Source organism: Geotrypetes seraphini, chromosome 11 (genome assembly GCF_902459505.1).
Source record: "Geotrypetes seraphini chromosome 11, aGeoSer1.1, whole genome shotgun sequence".
NCBI classification, from domain to species: domain Eukaryota; kingdom Metazoa; phylum Chordata; class Amphibia; order Gymnophiona; family Dermophiidae; genus Geotrypetes; species Geotrypetes seraphini.
This window is the reverse complement of record NC_047094.1, coordinates 101,241,478-101,254,919: the sequence shown is the minus strand read 5'-3', so window position 1 is coordinate 101,254,919 and position 13,442 is coordinate 101,241,478. Positions and strand designations below refer to the sequence as shown.

Here is a 13,442-nt window from a genome sequence, read left to right as displayed (position 1 = left end):
GCTGTGTGACCAGTCAGGCTCCGGGCCTGCCATGGTTCCTGTTAAATCTGGTAGAAAGGGTGGTAAGAAGCCCAAAAAGGGGATTTCCAAGGCCAGCTCCCAGTACTAGTCTGACCAGCTTGATGATGTCACAGACCCAGAATGGGGAGGGGGGGGGGGAGTCAGGGAAACCCTACCCAGTCTACCCTCCACACATCAGAACTAGAAACATAGATTTTAAACCTATTCCTGGGAATAGGGAGCAATGCTATTTCCTTTGTGTCCACAGGGGGAGCCAGAGAGAGACCCAGGTGAGACCCAGCTCATCCAGGGTAGGGCGTGGCTCCCCCACATGAAAAGCCTGTAGATTTGACTGGGCTGTTGGAGGATAGGGAGGAGAACTAAGCCTCTCCCCAAGGAACAGCTTCCCAGTCTAAGCCAGGATAATCTGTCAGACCCGATGGAAGTAGAGGCGGCATCTTCTTCTATTTAAGTTGCAGCTCCAGCACAAGAGGAAATGCTGATTCCACAGGAGCTGTTCCAGGAACCGGAATTGATGGATGTGGGTTTGGCTGCCAAGAACTACTGACTGTAGGGCTGTGAGTTTTGGGATTTTTCTGTTAAGCACAGTAGTATGAGTTTTCTAAAGACATTACAGATTTCAAGCTAAATATAGACAAAGAAATACAGGACTGCCATGTGGCTGCCTGGAATTAGGAGCTATATTTAGCCATGTGGAGGATAAATTCTATCTAGTCTAGTTTTAGGTGTTTGAGTCCTTGCGACTTAATGAATTGCGGATCTAAAAAGAAAATCGATTTTGTGCTAGTCTGGAAAGGTCCTTCAGCGTCATCCCCGTGGTTGTTTTCAACATGTCCAGCCATATGATTGCAGGTCGCCCTCTTCAACTGGTTCCTTCGATCTTCCCAAACACGATGCCCTTCTCTAGTGATCTCGCTCTTCTGATGGTGTGACCATAATAAGACAGTCATAACTTCATCATTTGGCCTTCGAGAACTGAATATGGAAACACAGATTGGTTTCCAATAAAACGTGGCGTCAGGCAAGGATGCATCTTGTCACCTTACCTGTTCAACCTGTACGATGAAACCATCTTCAGAAAAGCAAATTTGGAAGAAGAGAGTTTTGGTTTCAAAGTTGGTGGCCGAAATATAAAAACCTGCACTATGCAGATGATACAACGCTCATCACCAGCAGCAAAGAAGACCTACTGAGAAAAGTCAAAGCCGAAAGTCATAACATGAGATTAGAACTGAACAGAAACAAGACGAAGATCATGAACGTGGAAAATGATTAAGATTTTGAGCTTGAAGGCAAAAGAATAGAAAGGAAAATAGGTGTCTAATTTTCTTTATAAAATATTAACATAGCATAGCAGGGCAAATATAGACATATTTTAGATGCGACCACTTGCATCAGCCATACACTGAATGCAAATGTGCCCCACCCACAATCTACCAAGGTGTACGCCCACCTTCAAACTATGAGCCTTCATATTTAGGCACTTTGGTAAGACCTCATTTAGAATGTTGTATACAATTCTAGAGGCTGCACTTTCAAAAATATATAAAAAGAATGGAGTCGGTCCAGAGGAAGGCTACTGAAATGGTTATGTGGTCTTCATCATAAGGCATGTGGGAACAGGCTTAAAGATCTCAATCTGTATATTTTGGAAGAAAGGGGGGGAGAGGGGAGATATAATAGAGACGTTTAAATACCTATGTAATGTAAATGCGCATGAGTCGAGTGTCTTTAATTTGAAAGGAAACTGCAATGAGAGGGCTTAGGATGAAATTAAGAGGCGATAGGCTCAGTAGGAAATACTTTTTTTACAGAAAGGGTGGTAGATGCGTGGAACAGTCTCTCGGAAGAAGTGGTTTAGACAGAGACTGTGTCTGAATGGTTACTGCAGATGGGCAAACTGGATGGGCCATTTGGCCTTTATCTGTCATCATATTTCTATGTAATAGAGCATAGTCAGAATATTGGCATTTATATGCATACTAGTGTTTTAGCTCATTACATTCGTTACAGTAATGGGTGCTAGAATAGCCCCACATATACCCTGACCCCACCCATGCCCCACCTCTATTATGCCCAGACCCTGCCTCCCACTGATTTCAGTCCCACCACCTCACCTTTCACCATTTCCTTTGTACCCTTTTGATCCTCCTGACAGGGTCTTTACTTACCCAAGGCGGCAGCAGCAGTCCTGACGTACCAACCTTTCCTCCCCAGTGCCCCAAAGCAGCAGTGGTCCTACCATTTCCATCTCTCCCTTTCCCCCTTTCACACCCTCTACCATCTCTCTCTGACCCTGTTTCACCTCTTTTGCCATCTTTCCGTTTCCTGTCCCCCTCTGTCCTTCCCCAAGACCATCTCTCTCTCCTGCCCCCTCCACACTCCCTGAAGTCTATCTCTCCCTATCCCCTACCATCTCTCCTGGTCTCCCTAGTAGCCCCTCTGTCCTTCTCATCCATCTGTCTCTGTCTCTCTCTCCTCACCTTCTGCCTCTGCGGAGCTCTCGCAGCTCCTCCTCGTCCTCCTCCAGCTTATAAAAACCTGGATAACACAAGAAAACCTGGACTGTCTTTTCCTCACAGAAACCTGGCTAACCTCCAACTCAGACCCCAGAATAACTAAAGTCTGCCCACAAGGATACAAAATTACAGTGGTCTGCAGAGAAAAAAAAAGAGGCGGAGGCCTAGCAATCTTAATCAAACAAGATCTAACCCTTAATATAATTGAGAAAACATCTAACCTGTACATGGACCTTTTAGCTTGCCAACTCTCAGCACCACACTAAAAGACACACTAAACTGCATGCTCTGCTACATAGCGCCGGGAAACTGGTCTTTAGCAAGAACCGAAGTGGAAGACTTCATATACCAAAACTCACTAATAGCAACCTACAACCTACTCCTAGGAGACCTAAATCTACATCTAGATGATCAATCATCCAAACAAGTAGACAACTTTCTCTCATTTCTCAAAGCTTTATCCTTCCAAATGCTAAATCCACAAACAACTCATGAAAAAGGCCACCAACTTGATATTGCAGCCTTCATGACCCACCAACCATGTACACCTGGCATAATTTTAGTCACCCATATCCCTCTATGCCTCTCGTAAGGAGATGTGCATCTAGTTTGCTTTTAAATCCTAGAATGGTGGATTCCGCAATAACCTCCTCCGGGAGAGCATTCCAGGTGTCCACCACTCATTGCGTGAAGCAGAACTGCCTGATATTTGTCCTAGACTTGACCCCCTTAGCTTCAGTCCATGTCCTCTTGTCCGTGTCACAATCTCAGCTCTGGAATGTTGCTACTCTTTGGGGTTCTGGAATCTTTTGTTACTCTTTGGGATTCTGGAATGTTGCTACTCCATTGTAACACCACTGATGAGGTTGGCTCTAAGGTACTGTGGAATGAGGCATCATAAGAACATAAGAACCGCCATCTCTGGATCAGACCTTCGGTCCATCAAGTCCAGGATCCACACACACGGAGGCCCAGCCAGGTGTACACCTGGCGTAATTTTAGTCACCCATATCCCTCTATGCCTCTCGTAAGGAGATGTGCATCTAGTTTGCTTTTAAATCCTAGAATGGTGGATTCCGCAATAACCTCCTCCGGAAGAGCATTCCAGGTGTCCACCACTCGTTGCGTGAAGCAGAACTTCCTGATATTTGTCCTGGACTTGTCCCCCCTTAGCTTCAGTCCATGTCCTCCATGGTGCATGGAGCTATCCAACAACCTATGTGTGTCTGCATCAGCTGTGTAAGTGTTTTCCGCTCCAACAGCTGACATTACGAGCAGTTAGCATACGCATTTGTCTATGTAAGGGAGTCTGTTTATTTATGAGAGTCTGCTTCTTTGACAACTGTTTTCACCAGGGTAGGATTAACCAATAGGCCAAGTAGGCACGTGCCTAGGGCCCGAAATGGTCAGGTGGGGGGCCCGATGAAGGAGGGCATCAACATTTTTTTTTCCAAACGGCGATGGGCCCCTCCAGCATCGATTGGCAACGCGGCCCCCTCCCCCCCGGATCAGCAACGCGGACCCCATCGACGGAAAGTAAGACAAGCAAACAACGCGAGTAAGAAAGGCAACGGGAACTGTAATTGGGCAAGCGGTGCCCTCTGACGCAGCTTCCTGTTTCCGCCTGGGTGCATGGTGGGGTGGGGCAGGAGGCCCAGTGTACTTGGGGTGCCTAAGGGCCCTCAACGAATTAATCCTGCCCTGGTTTTCACAGCTAATTTGTTGAGCGGTTTTGCGCATACTAGTGAGTCAGCGGTTACCTGGGAAATTCTCGTGCTGGCTCAGAAGCATATGTCACGCATGCGCCGGCATCTTTTTAAACTCTGAGCTCTCTATTGAGAGAGTGCACGCCAGCATTCTGCAGCTGATATCCACAGTTAGTAAGTTCTTGACTAGGGCACAATAAGTTTATTTCTCACCCACCCTTATCCAGGGTGAGTTACATATTAAACATACAAAATAAAAGATTTACATTTATCGTACAAAACACTTCAGCGACACACTATAACAAATTACATACTTGCATATCAAATTACATTTAACATACACGTCGCATCAATGACAAATTTCATTTAAGGTCAAAACTGGTCAAACCCACACATACAGATGTATTCTCTTATTGATTGTTTTATTATGTATCTTACATATATTGATTGTATGCATTTTTTTCTGTTGTGAACCACTTTGAACTTTTGGTATAGCGGTATACAAAAAAAATAGATTATTATTATTATACATCAAAATATAAAATTCCATAAGTCACACAAGATGCCTCAATAACAGTCATCAATAAACCAAATAAAATAAACCAGACCATCTAACACCTCTGTGACCAGCACTCAAAGAGTCGTCTTTCCTTCACCCTCAACCAAACTCGGACCCTATATTTCATTTTACAGAACAGATGTCTTTTCAACAGTTTCCAAAAGTTCTGAATATTTTGCTGCTGGCGAATATATCCTGGAAGATTGTTCCACTCCCAGGGTCTGATGCCATGAAAGACACTGTTTCGGGAAGAGGAAAACCTTAACTCCCGCACAGATGGTACAGAAAGATCACAATGCTCAATTGAGTGGAGCAGTCGAGCCGGCTCACGCGGCAAGATGCTCTGGACCAGGTGTTTAGGAGCCAACTTCTGTAAGCACATAAAGACATTCATCCAGTAGCTTGTACCAGATCTTATCCTTACTTAAGTGTGTTTATTGGTGCTTGTTTGAATTTTGCCGTCGGGTCATAACGAATGTTTATTTGAATTGTTCTTTCAGACACTCCTTGCGACGATATCAGACCCTTGATAAAGCCTTTGTTCAGCTAAACGGGTCCCGTCGGGGGCACAGTGAACAATTTCACTGAATTGCAGGAGATGTTGAACTGGCGAGCTTTAAGATAAATCTGATTGCACCATTTTGAATATTTTGACAATTAACTTTGGTTTATTTATTGAAGACCACTAATATCTAAAAAGAAAAAAAAAATGAAAAAAAGTGAAAAAGATAAGATGTGGTAAAACGGAGAGGTTTTCAGATCGATGAAAGACTGGAACCCCATTGTATGCAGACTAAAATTATCCTGTACGGCGCGTTTGGGTTTCTGAGATCTCTTTCCTCTCCATTTTACTGCATTAGTTTAGGACTACTTTGAGGTCTTGGCGCTGTTGGTTATAGCATATACCCCCTTCCCAGCACAGGGCATTACAGCTGGTCAATGGCTCTCCAGGAATACTTTCATCTGATTAAGGCCATAGAAAATGTATTGATTATCTCAAGCTGAATCGAGCAATCTGTAAGAAAATTATAAAAGGAAAGTAGCACCTAATGCAGCAACAGATGTAGTCAAAATGGTCTCCCTTTTTACTGGAATAGCAATGCAAACTTCAGGAAACATCCACACCTTCCCATCCATAAAGTACAGTCCCAATATTCAGTCCTTATCTGGTGCCAGAACAAATATCTTTCCTGTCCCTGATATTGCTAAAATGCTACCAGTTCGAAAATGTTCAAAATGGCTGCTCAGACTTCATAGGGCAGCCTAGTAGAGCAGCAAGCAGGTTTCTGGAGTAGGCTAGAGGTTGGTGCCAAGAAGGGGACCCAGGTCCCTATCCACCTCTAGCTAGTACACTTGTGGAGGAAAGTGAGAGCCCTCCAACCTCTCCCCACCCAAACCTACTGTACTTATCTATAATAACACTTGCAGGAATAAGGGCGATTAGTGTGGTATATAGTTGGGTACAGTAGATATTGGATGACTTTGGAGGGCTTACCATACAATGTAAGGTATTATGGTGAGATGTGTACCTGGGACCTTTTATGAGAAGTTCACTGCAGTCACTTCTAAGATGCCCCACTGCTGGGATGTCTTTGTGGCCAGTCCGCTGGCTCCTCCAATGGCTGGTTTTTGTGTATTATCTGGATTTCTTTTTTCGAAAATGGTTCAAAAAGATACACACTGAGGACAAACACATCTAGGATATGGTCACTTTTTATTTTTTAAAGATAATGTTTTTCTGGTTTGAAAATGATAATTTTCTCTACTGGATTTTTTAACATCATATTGAAAATGCCTGTTTTTAGCCATGTAATAATGATTTTAAGCTCTTGGGGAGAGGGAGCATTCTATAAGGATTGTACCAACATTTAGTCATCATGATTGTGATAACATAAGAATAGCTATACTGGGCCAGACTAATGGTTCATCTAGCCCAGTATCCTATTTCCACAGTAGCCAATCCAGGTCACAAGTACTTGGCAAAACCCCAGATAGAAGCAACATTCCATGCTACCGATCCAGGGCAAGCAGTGGCTTCCCCATGCCTGTCTCAATAGCAAACTATGGAGTTTTTTCTCCAGGAATTTGTCCAACCCCTTTTTCAAAACCAGGTATGTTAACTGTTCCTACTCTATGCTCTGCCAATGTATTCCAGAGCTTAGCTATTCTCTAAGTGAAAAAATATTTCCTTCCATTGGTTTCCTTGTAACTTTGAGTGTCCCCTATTTTGGTGAACTTAGGAATATTGACCAACCTAGTCTTTATAATTTTTGATAGAGTAAAGGATCGATTCACTTGTACCCATTCTATACCACTCAGGATTTTGTAGACTTCAACTATGTCTCCTTCCAGCCATTTCCAGCCATTCTCCTTCCAGCTCTTTTCTAAGCTGAAGAGCCTTGAGTGCCAGTTATACATTTTTAAAAAATAAAAATATATGCATGTAGGTGCTCGCATCTAATATAATAAAGCCCTAAGCGCGTATGCGCACTCCCACCTGCGTGCTCCCATTTTCCGTGCACTGTAGGGCACCGCAGGTAGGAGTGCGCATGTGTGAGAATCCCCTGAGGCGGATGTCGGCCACGGCGGCTGTCGGCGGCTGAAGGCCGCTGCGGCTGTCGGTGGCTGCAGGCCGTGGCGGAAGATGACTGAAATTCCGGTGTACACCTGGCTGGGCCTCCGTGTGTGCGGATCACCGGACTTGATGGACCGAAGGTCTGATCCGGAGATGGCGGTTCTTATGTTCTTATATATGCAGACCTCAACATCCATTTGTTGGCGATTTATAGGGCTCCTTTTATTAAGCTGCAATAGCGTTTTTAGCGCATGCAGAGTTTTAGCGTGCACTAAACCCGTGCTACACATCTAGAACTAAAGCCAGCTCAATGCTGGCATTAGCGTCCAGCGCAGCTTTGTAAAAGGAGCCCATAGGCTTATATAGTTCAAGGGGGTATATGCTATCATAAGAATTCAGAATTCAAGTCGGAGGTGGTCTGCTTGCTATATACATTTTAAATTGCATCTGGAATTTGTTGCCTATTTTAGTTACAGATCTCTACCTTTTGTGGACTTATGGGAAATTGACTTTTTGAATTAGTCCCTTTTTCACCCATTTCAATTATGTTGATGGTTCCAGGCCCAATTATAGCTTGTCCATACAACACTGAAATCTCAATAAATAAAACATTTTTAAAAAGAAATTAATTTTTTTTCAGATCAGTCATCCTCCCCCCCCCCCACTAATCCCACTATCTTATAACTCCTCGAGTCCTGACTCCACCAGGGCCACCCAAAAACATAAACTAGCCTTCCCCTCTCTACATGGTATTATCTATGTGGGTAAACTAGGAAAATCCCTCCTTTTCAAAATCACAGGGCTTTGGAACAATCTCACTGTCCCACTACAGAACCTGAACTCCCTCCAACTATTCCGTAAGCACCTGAAAACTTGGCTTTTCACAAAAATGTAATTTTCTCTTTCCCCCCCCCCTTTATGCTACCCCAACCCTCTTTCTGCTCTTCCTGCTCTTCCTACATTTAAGTTCTTGTAAACCGTGCCAAGCTCTACATCTGTGGAGAACATAAGAACATAAGAAGTTGCCTCCGCTGAGGCAGACCCTAGGTCCATCCTGCTCAGCGGTCCGCTCCCGCGGCGGCCCATCAGGCCCATTTCCTGAGCAATGGTCTATACCTATCTATACCCCTCAATCCCTTTTTCTTCTAGGAATCTATCCAAACCTTCTTTGAAACCATTTAATGTTTTCTTGTCTACAACAGCCTCTGGAAGCGCGTTCCACGTATCCACCACCCTCTGAGTGAAAAAGAACTTCCTAGCGTTTGTTCTAAACCTGTCCCCTTTCAATTTCTCCGAGTGCCCCCTTGTACTTGTGGCGCCCCTTAATTTGAAAAATCTGTCCCTGTCTACTTTTTCTATGCCCTTCAGGATCTTGAAGGTTTCTATCATGTCTCCTCTAAGTCTTCGCTTCTCCAGGGAGAAAAGTCCCAACTGCTTCAATCTTTCGGTATATGGAAGTTTTTCCATTCCCTTTATCAGTCTAGTTGCTCTTCTTTGTACTCCCTCAAGTACCGCCATGTCTTTCTTGAGGTACGGCGACCAGTACTGGACGCAGTACTCCAGGTGCGGCCGCACCATTGCACGATATAGCGGCATGATGACTTCTTTCGTCCTGGTTGTAATACCCTTCTTAATGATACCCAACATTCTGTTTGCTTTCCTTGAGGCCGTGGCGCATTGTGCTGATGCCTTCAGTGTTGCATCTACCATCACTCCCAGGTCTCTCTCCAGGTTGCTGACCCCTAGTGATGTTCCCCCCATTTTGTATGTGAACATCGGGTTCTTTTTCCCCACGTGCATGACCTTGCATTTCCCCACGTTGAAGCTCATCTGCCATTTTTCGGCCCACTTTTCCAGCTGTGTTAGATCCTTTTGAAGATCTTCGCAGTCTTCCCTGGTTTGAGCCCTGCTGCATAGTTTGGTGTCATCTGCAAATTTAATGACCTCACACTTGATTCCCGCCTCTAGGTCGTTTATGTAGATATTGAACAGGAGCGGTCCCAGCACCGACCCCTGCGGAACTCCGCTCGTGACCCCTTTCCAGTCTGAGTAGTGGCCCTTTACGCCAACCCTCTGCTTCCTGTTTGCCAGCCAGACCTTGATCCATCGGTGGACCTCCCCTTGTACCCCGTGGTTCCATATCTTTTTAAGCAGTCTCTCGTGTGGCACCTTGTCGAAGGCTTTTTGGAAGTCAAGGTAAATGATGTCTATAGATTCCCCTTTATCCACCTGACTGCTCACCCCCTCAAAGAAGTACAATAAGTTAGTGAGGCATGACCTACCCTTGCAGAAGCCGTGTTGACTCGGTTTTAGCTGCCCATTTTTTTCGATGTGCTCACAGATGCTGTCTTTGATCAGTGCCTCCATCATCTTTCCCGGGACTGAGGTCAGGCTTACCGGCCTGTAGTTTCCCGGGTCCCCTCTTGCGCCCTTCTTGAAGATGGGCGTGACATTTGCTATTTTCCAATCCTCCGGGATCTCACCGGTTTTTAAGGATAGGTTGCATATCTGTCGAAATGGCTCCGCTATTTCGTTTTTTAGCTCCTTGAGTACCCTTGGGTGAATGCCGTCCGGACCTGGCGATTTGTCGCTCTTTAGTCTGTCAATCTGCTTAAGTACATCCTCTTGGCTTACTTCTAAATCGACCAGCTTATCATCTTGGTCTCTTATTACGATCTCCTCGGGTTCCGGAATGTTGGTTATATTTTCCATTGTGAAGACTGACGTGAAGAACTCATTTAACCTGTCAGCTATCTCTTTCTCTTCTTTTACTACTCCCTTTCTGTCACCATCGTCCAATGGTCCCACTTCTTCTCTCGTTGGTTGCTTCCCCTTGACGTATCTGAAGAACGACTTGAAGTTTGTTGCTTCCTCTGCAAGTCTCTCTTCGTATTCTCTTTTTGCTTTTCTAACCACTCGGTGACACTCCTTCTGGTGTTGTTTGTGCACTCTTTGGTTCTCCTCTGTTTGGTCTTTTTTCCATTTCCTGAACGATGACTTCTTGTCGCTTATCGCCTTCTTCACTGCATTTGTTATCCACACTGGATTTTTCGTTCTATTTTTTTTGCACCCTTTTCTGAACTTGGGGATGCATAGGTTTTGCGCTTCGTGCATAGTCTCCTTGAGTAAGGTCCAGGCTTGTTCTACGGATTCCGTCTTCCCTATGTTGCCTTTGAGTTTCTTTCCCACTATTTTCCTCATGGCATCATAATTTCCTTTTTTGAAATTGAGTGCCGTCGTTGTGGTTCTTTTCCCCTTTGATGATCCAATTTCAAGCCTGCACTAGATCGTGTTGTGATCGCTGTTACCTAGCGGGGGTAATACCGCCACCTCCTTTGCTGGCCCTCCTAGAAGATGCGGTATATAAACTTAAGGTTTAGTTTAGTTATTCAGATTACTAGATGGCATTCAAGACTCATATAATAAGGCAGGATACGGTGATTGTAATAAACTAATAATCATAATTCTGAACCTTGACCAAACTAAAGAGTGATTATATTATTAAGATCTTCAATTACATCCTTGTCACACAGAGAAAATGAAGGAAGACAAAATTAGCTCTCTTGCTTTTGGCTCTATCTCAGTGTGGTGATAAACCAAGATTTAAAGATTTTATACCTGCCCTCCAAATAAGTTTTAACAGGTGGGCAACTGAGAGCAGTACGCGCTGAGCTGCTTGTCCCAGAATTGCGTTTGCTTGGATAATTTCTAGCGGTATTACTTACCGCGATGCCTAAGAGAAGGGGCCGGAGTGCTGCTTCTGCCTCACGGCGCCCTGGAGCTCCAGGTCTCGGAAATATACAAGATCTTCTGCGGCGCATGCAGGAGGTCACTGCAACGTCGGATGGCGGCCTGCTGAGGACACAGGGAGGTGAACCCGTGGTGGATACTCCTGGGCCCGATACTACTCTAAGCCCCGATGTTAGGGCACCGCCCCCTCAGCCTCAGATAACCAGCTCTCCCAGGGGTGGGGAAACCCCGGATTCAGAGGTTTTCTCCTCTCCAGAGGCAAGGAAAGATCTACAGGAGAGCTTGGAGGTTGGGGCTCACATTTCAAGGGCCCCCATGGAGATATCTGGGGGAATACCATCTCAGAATGAGGGGGAAGGACAGAAGTCAAGCCCCGAAGGACTTCAGAACGGTGAGCACTTTACATTCACACAAACTTCAATTGTATTGATTAAACCTGCAGAAGTGACTCTAGATTCCATTTGGGACTTAATGGCTGGTTTTGGTAAAAATATTACTCCTACTCTTCAACAAATCGAAGGAAAAATTAAGGAACATAATAAAGAACGGAAAGATTTAAGAAAAGAAATGAATACTTCTAACTCATCCATTCAGAAAATAGAAAAAGAAATTATAACATCGAAACAATTGCAAGAGACTTTAGTTAAAGACAATATTAACCTAAGGAAGAAGATTGAAATGCTTGAGAATAATTCACGTAGCAACAATTTAAGGTTAATCAATTTTCCAAGACTTGATTTGGTAACACCTAGAGATATGCTTAAGAGATATTTAGTGGAAAATTTGGAGATACCTGAAGAATCATTACCAGCATTTTCACGGGTTTATTATTTGCCTGATAAAGAACAAAATCAACAACAAAAAGTAAAATCTTCAGATCAAGAACCCTTAAATATCTCACAAGTTTTAGAGACATCTGAGAATGATTTAGCATCATCAGCCACTATGATTACCCTAGCTTTGCCAATTGATAAAACATGGTTGTTAAAACTTTATTTTAAAAATAGACAAAAAAGTTTTCTTGGTCACAAAATACAAATGTTTCCAGATTTGGCACGGGAGACTCAAAGGCGCCGCTGTGAATTTCTTCTTTTGAAACCTGAGGTTTTATCTTTGAGGCAACTTTTTATCTGAGACATCCGTGTAAATGTATTGTGTGTTACCGTACTTTCAAATATGTGTTCTCTGAACCATCCCAATTGACAAATTTCGTGGCAATGTCTCGTCTGAATGCAAATAATCTTTGAGCCCTATAATTTGGTTATTGATGACCTCACTTCACTGCTATAGCTCTCAGTTTCTTATGTATTATTATTATTTTTCTTTATCATTTCGCCATTTTTCTTTAATTCTTGGATCTTATTTGAGGACTTGAGCATAAATAGTATATTTGTTAATCTATGAGCTATATTTGTATTGTATTTGATATCTATTCTATTATTGCTTTCTGTACAAGTGTATACTTGGAATTTAAATTGAAAATTAATAAAAGATTTAAGCATTAAAAAAAAGTTTTAACAGGTAGAAAGTTCAGAGCAGAAAGGTATTTAACGTCTCTGTTTTTCAGCATCTGAGCTATGTATAATTCATGAAGCCCAGTGTGCTGCGTGACTGAACGCTCCCCGAAAGCCATCAGAAATGCAGTGGTTACCCTGACAATGCAATCAAACAATCAAGGGAGGAAATGGACTATAAAAAGTTGAAAACGCTTCATAAAGACGGCCCTATCTTGCTCAAGAAATCTGGCCTTGGAGCAGAGCAAGGAAAAAAAAAAAAAAGTGTTTATTGTAGCTGTTGCTTAATGATTTTGTTTCTGTGGCTCCCTAGCCCCACATCTTAATAAAAATCTACATTACCCCCATGTTATGGCAAGTAGGTCACCTTGATGCTCTTGGTGCCTCCATGAAAACAAGCCTAGAGACTGAAACACCACCAGCTAACAAAAATAATCAAAGAATGACAAGATAATATTACATACTGTCCTGCTCTAAGAAATGGGGACAAACTGCTATTAAATAAGCTTATTGTTGGGTCTGAAATAAGCTGGTTTTATCCTACCTGAACACGACACAGCTGTGCACAGTGGACTGAATTTATTTTTTTTTTTCAATAGATTTGACATGGTGCTTGTCTTGCAATAGTAAGAATTATCATGGCACAGCCTTGCCCTTCTTTCTGAAACCACATTTTTTTCCTCAAACGAATGGAAATATGTTTTGGGGTTTGTTTGTTTATCGCTTATAGCAGCGGTCTCAAACTCGCGGCCCGGGGGCCACATGCAGCCCGCCAGGTACTATTTTGCGGCCCGCAGT

The 13,442-nt window shown here is 43.5% G+C and overlaps 1 long non-coding RNA gene across 2 annotated transcripts in view; it reads left to right on the top strand.

The window, feature by feature from the left end:
- LOC117345850 overlaps window positions 1-12,991 on the top strand; it is a 30,107-nt gene extending 17,116 nt beyond the window's left edge. For both annotated transcript variants that reach the window (XR_004536521.1, XR_004536520.1), the window contains one exon: window positions 12,698-12,991. This is a non-coding gene — a long non-coding RNA (uncharacterized LOC117345850). The remainder of the gene's footprint in view (window positions 1-12,697) is intronic.
- The last annotated feature ends 451 nt before the right edge of the window (window positions 12,992-13,442 follow it).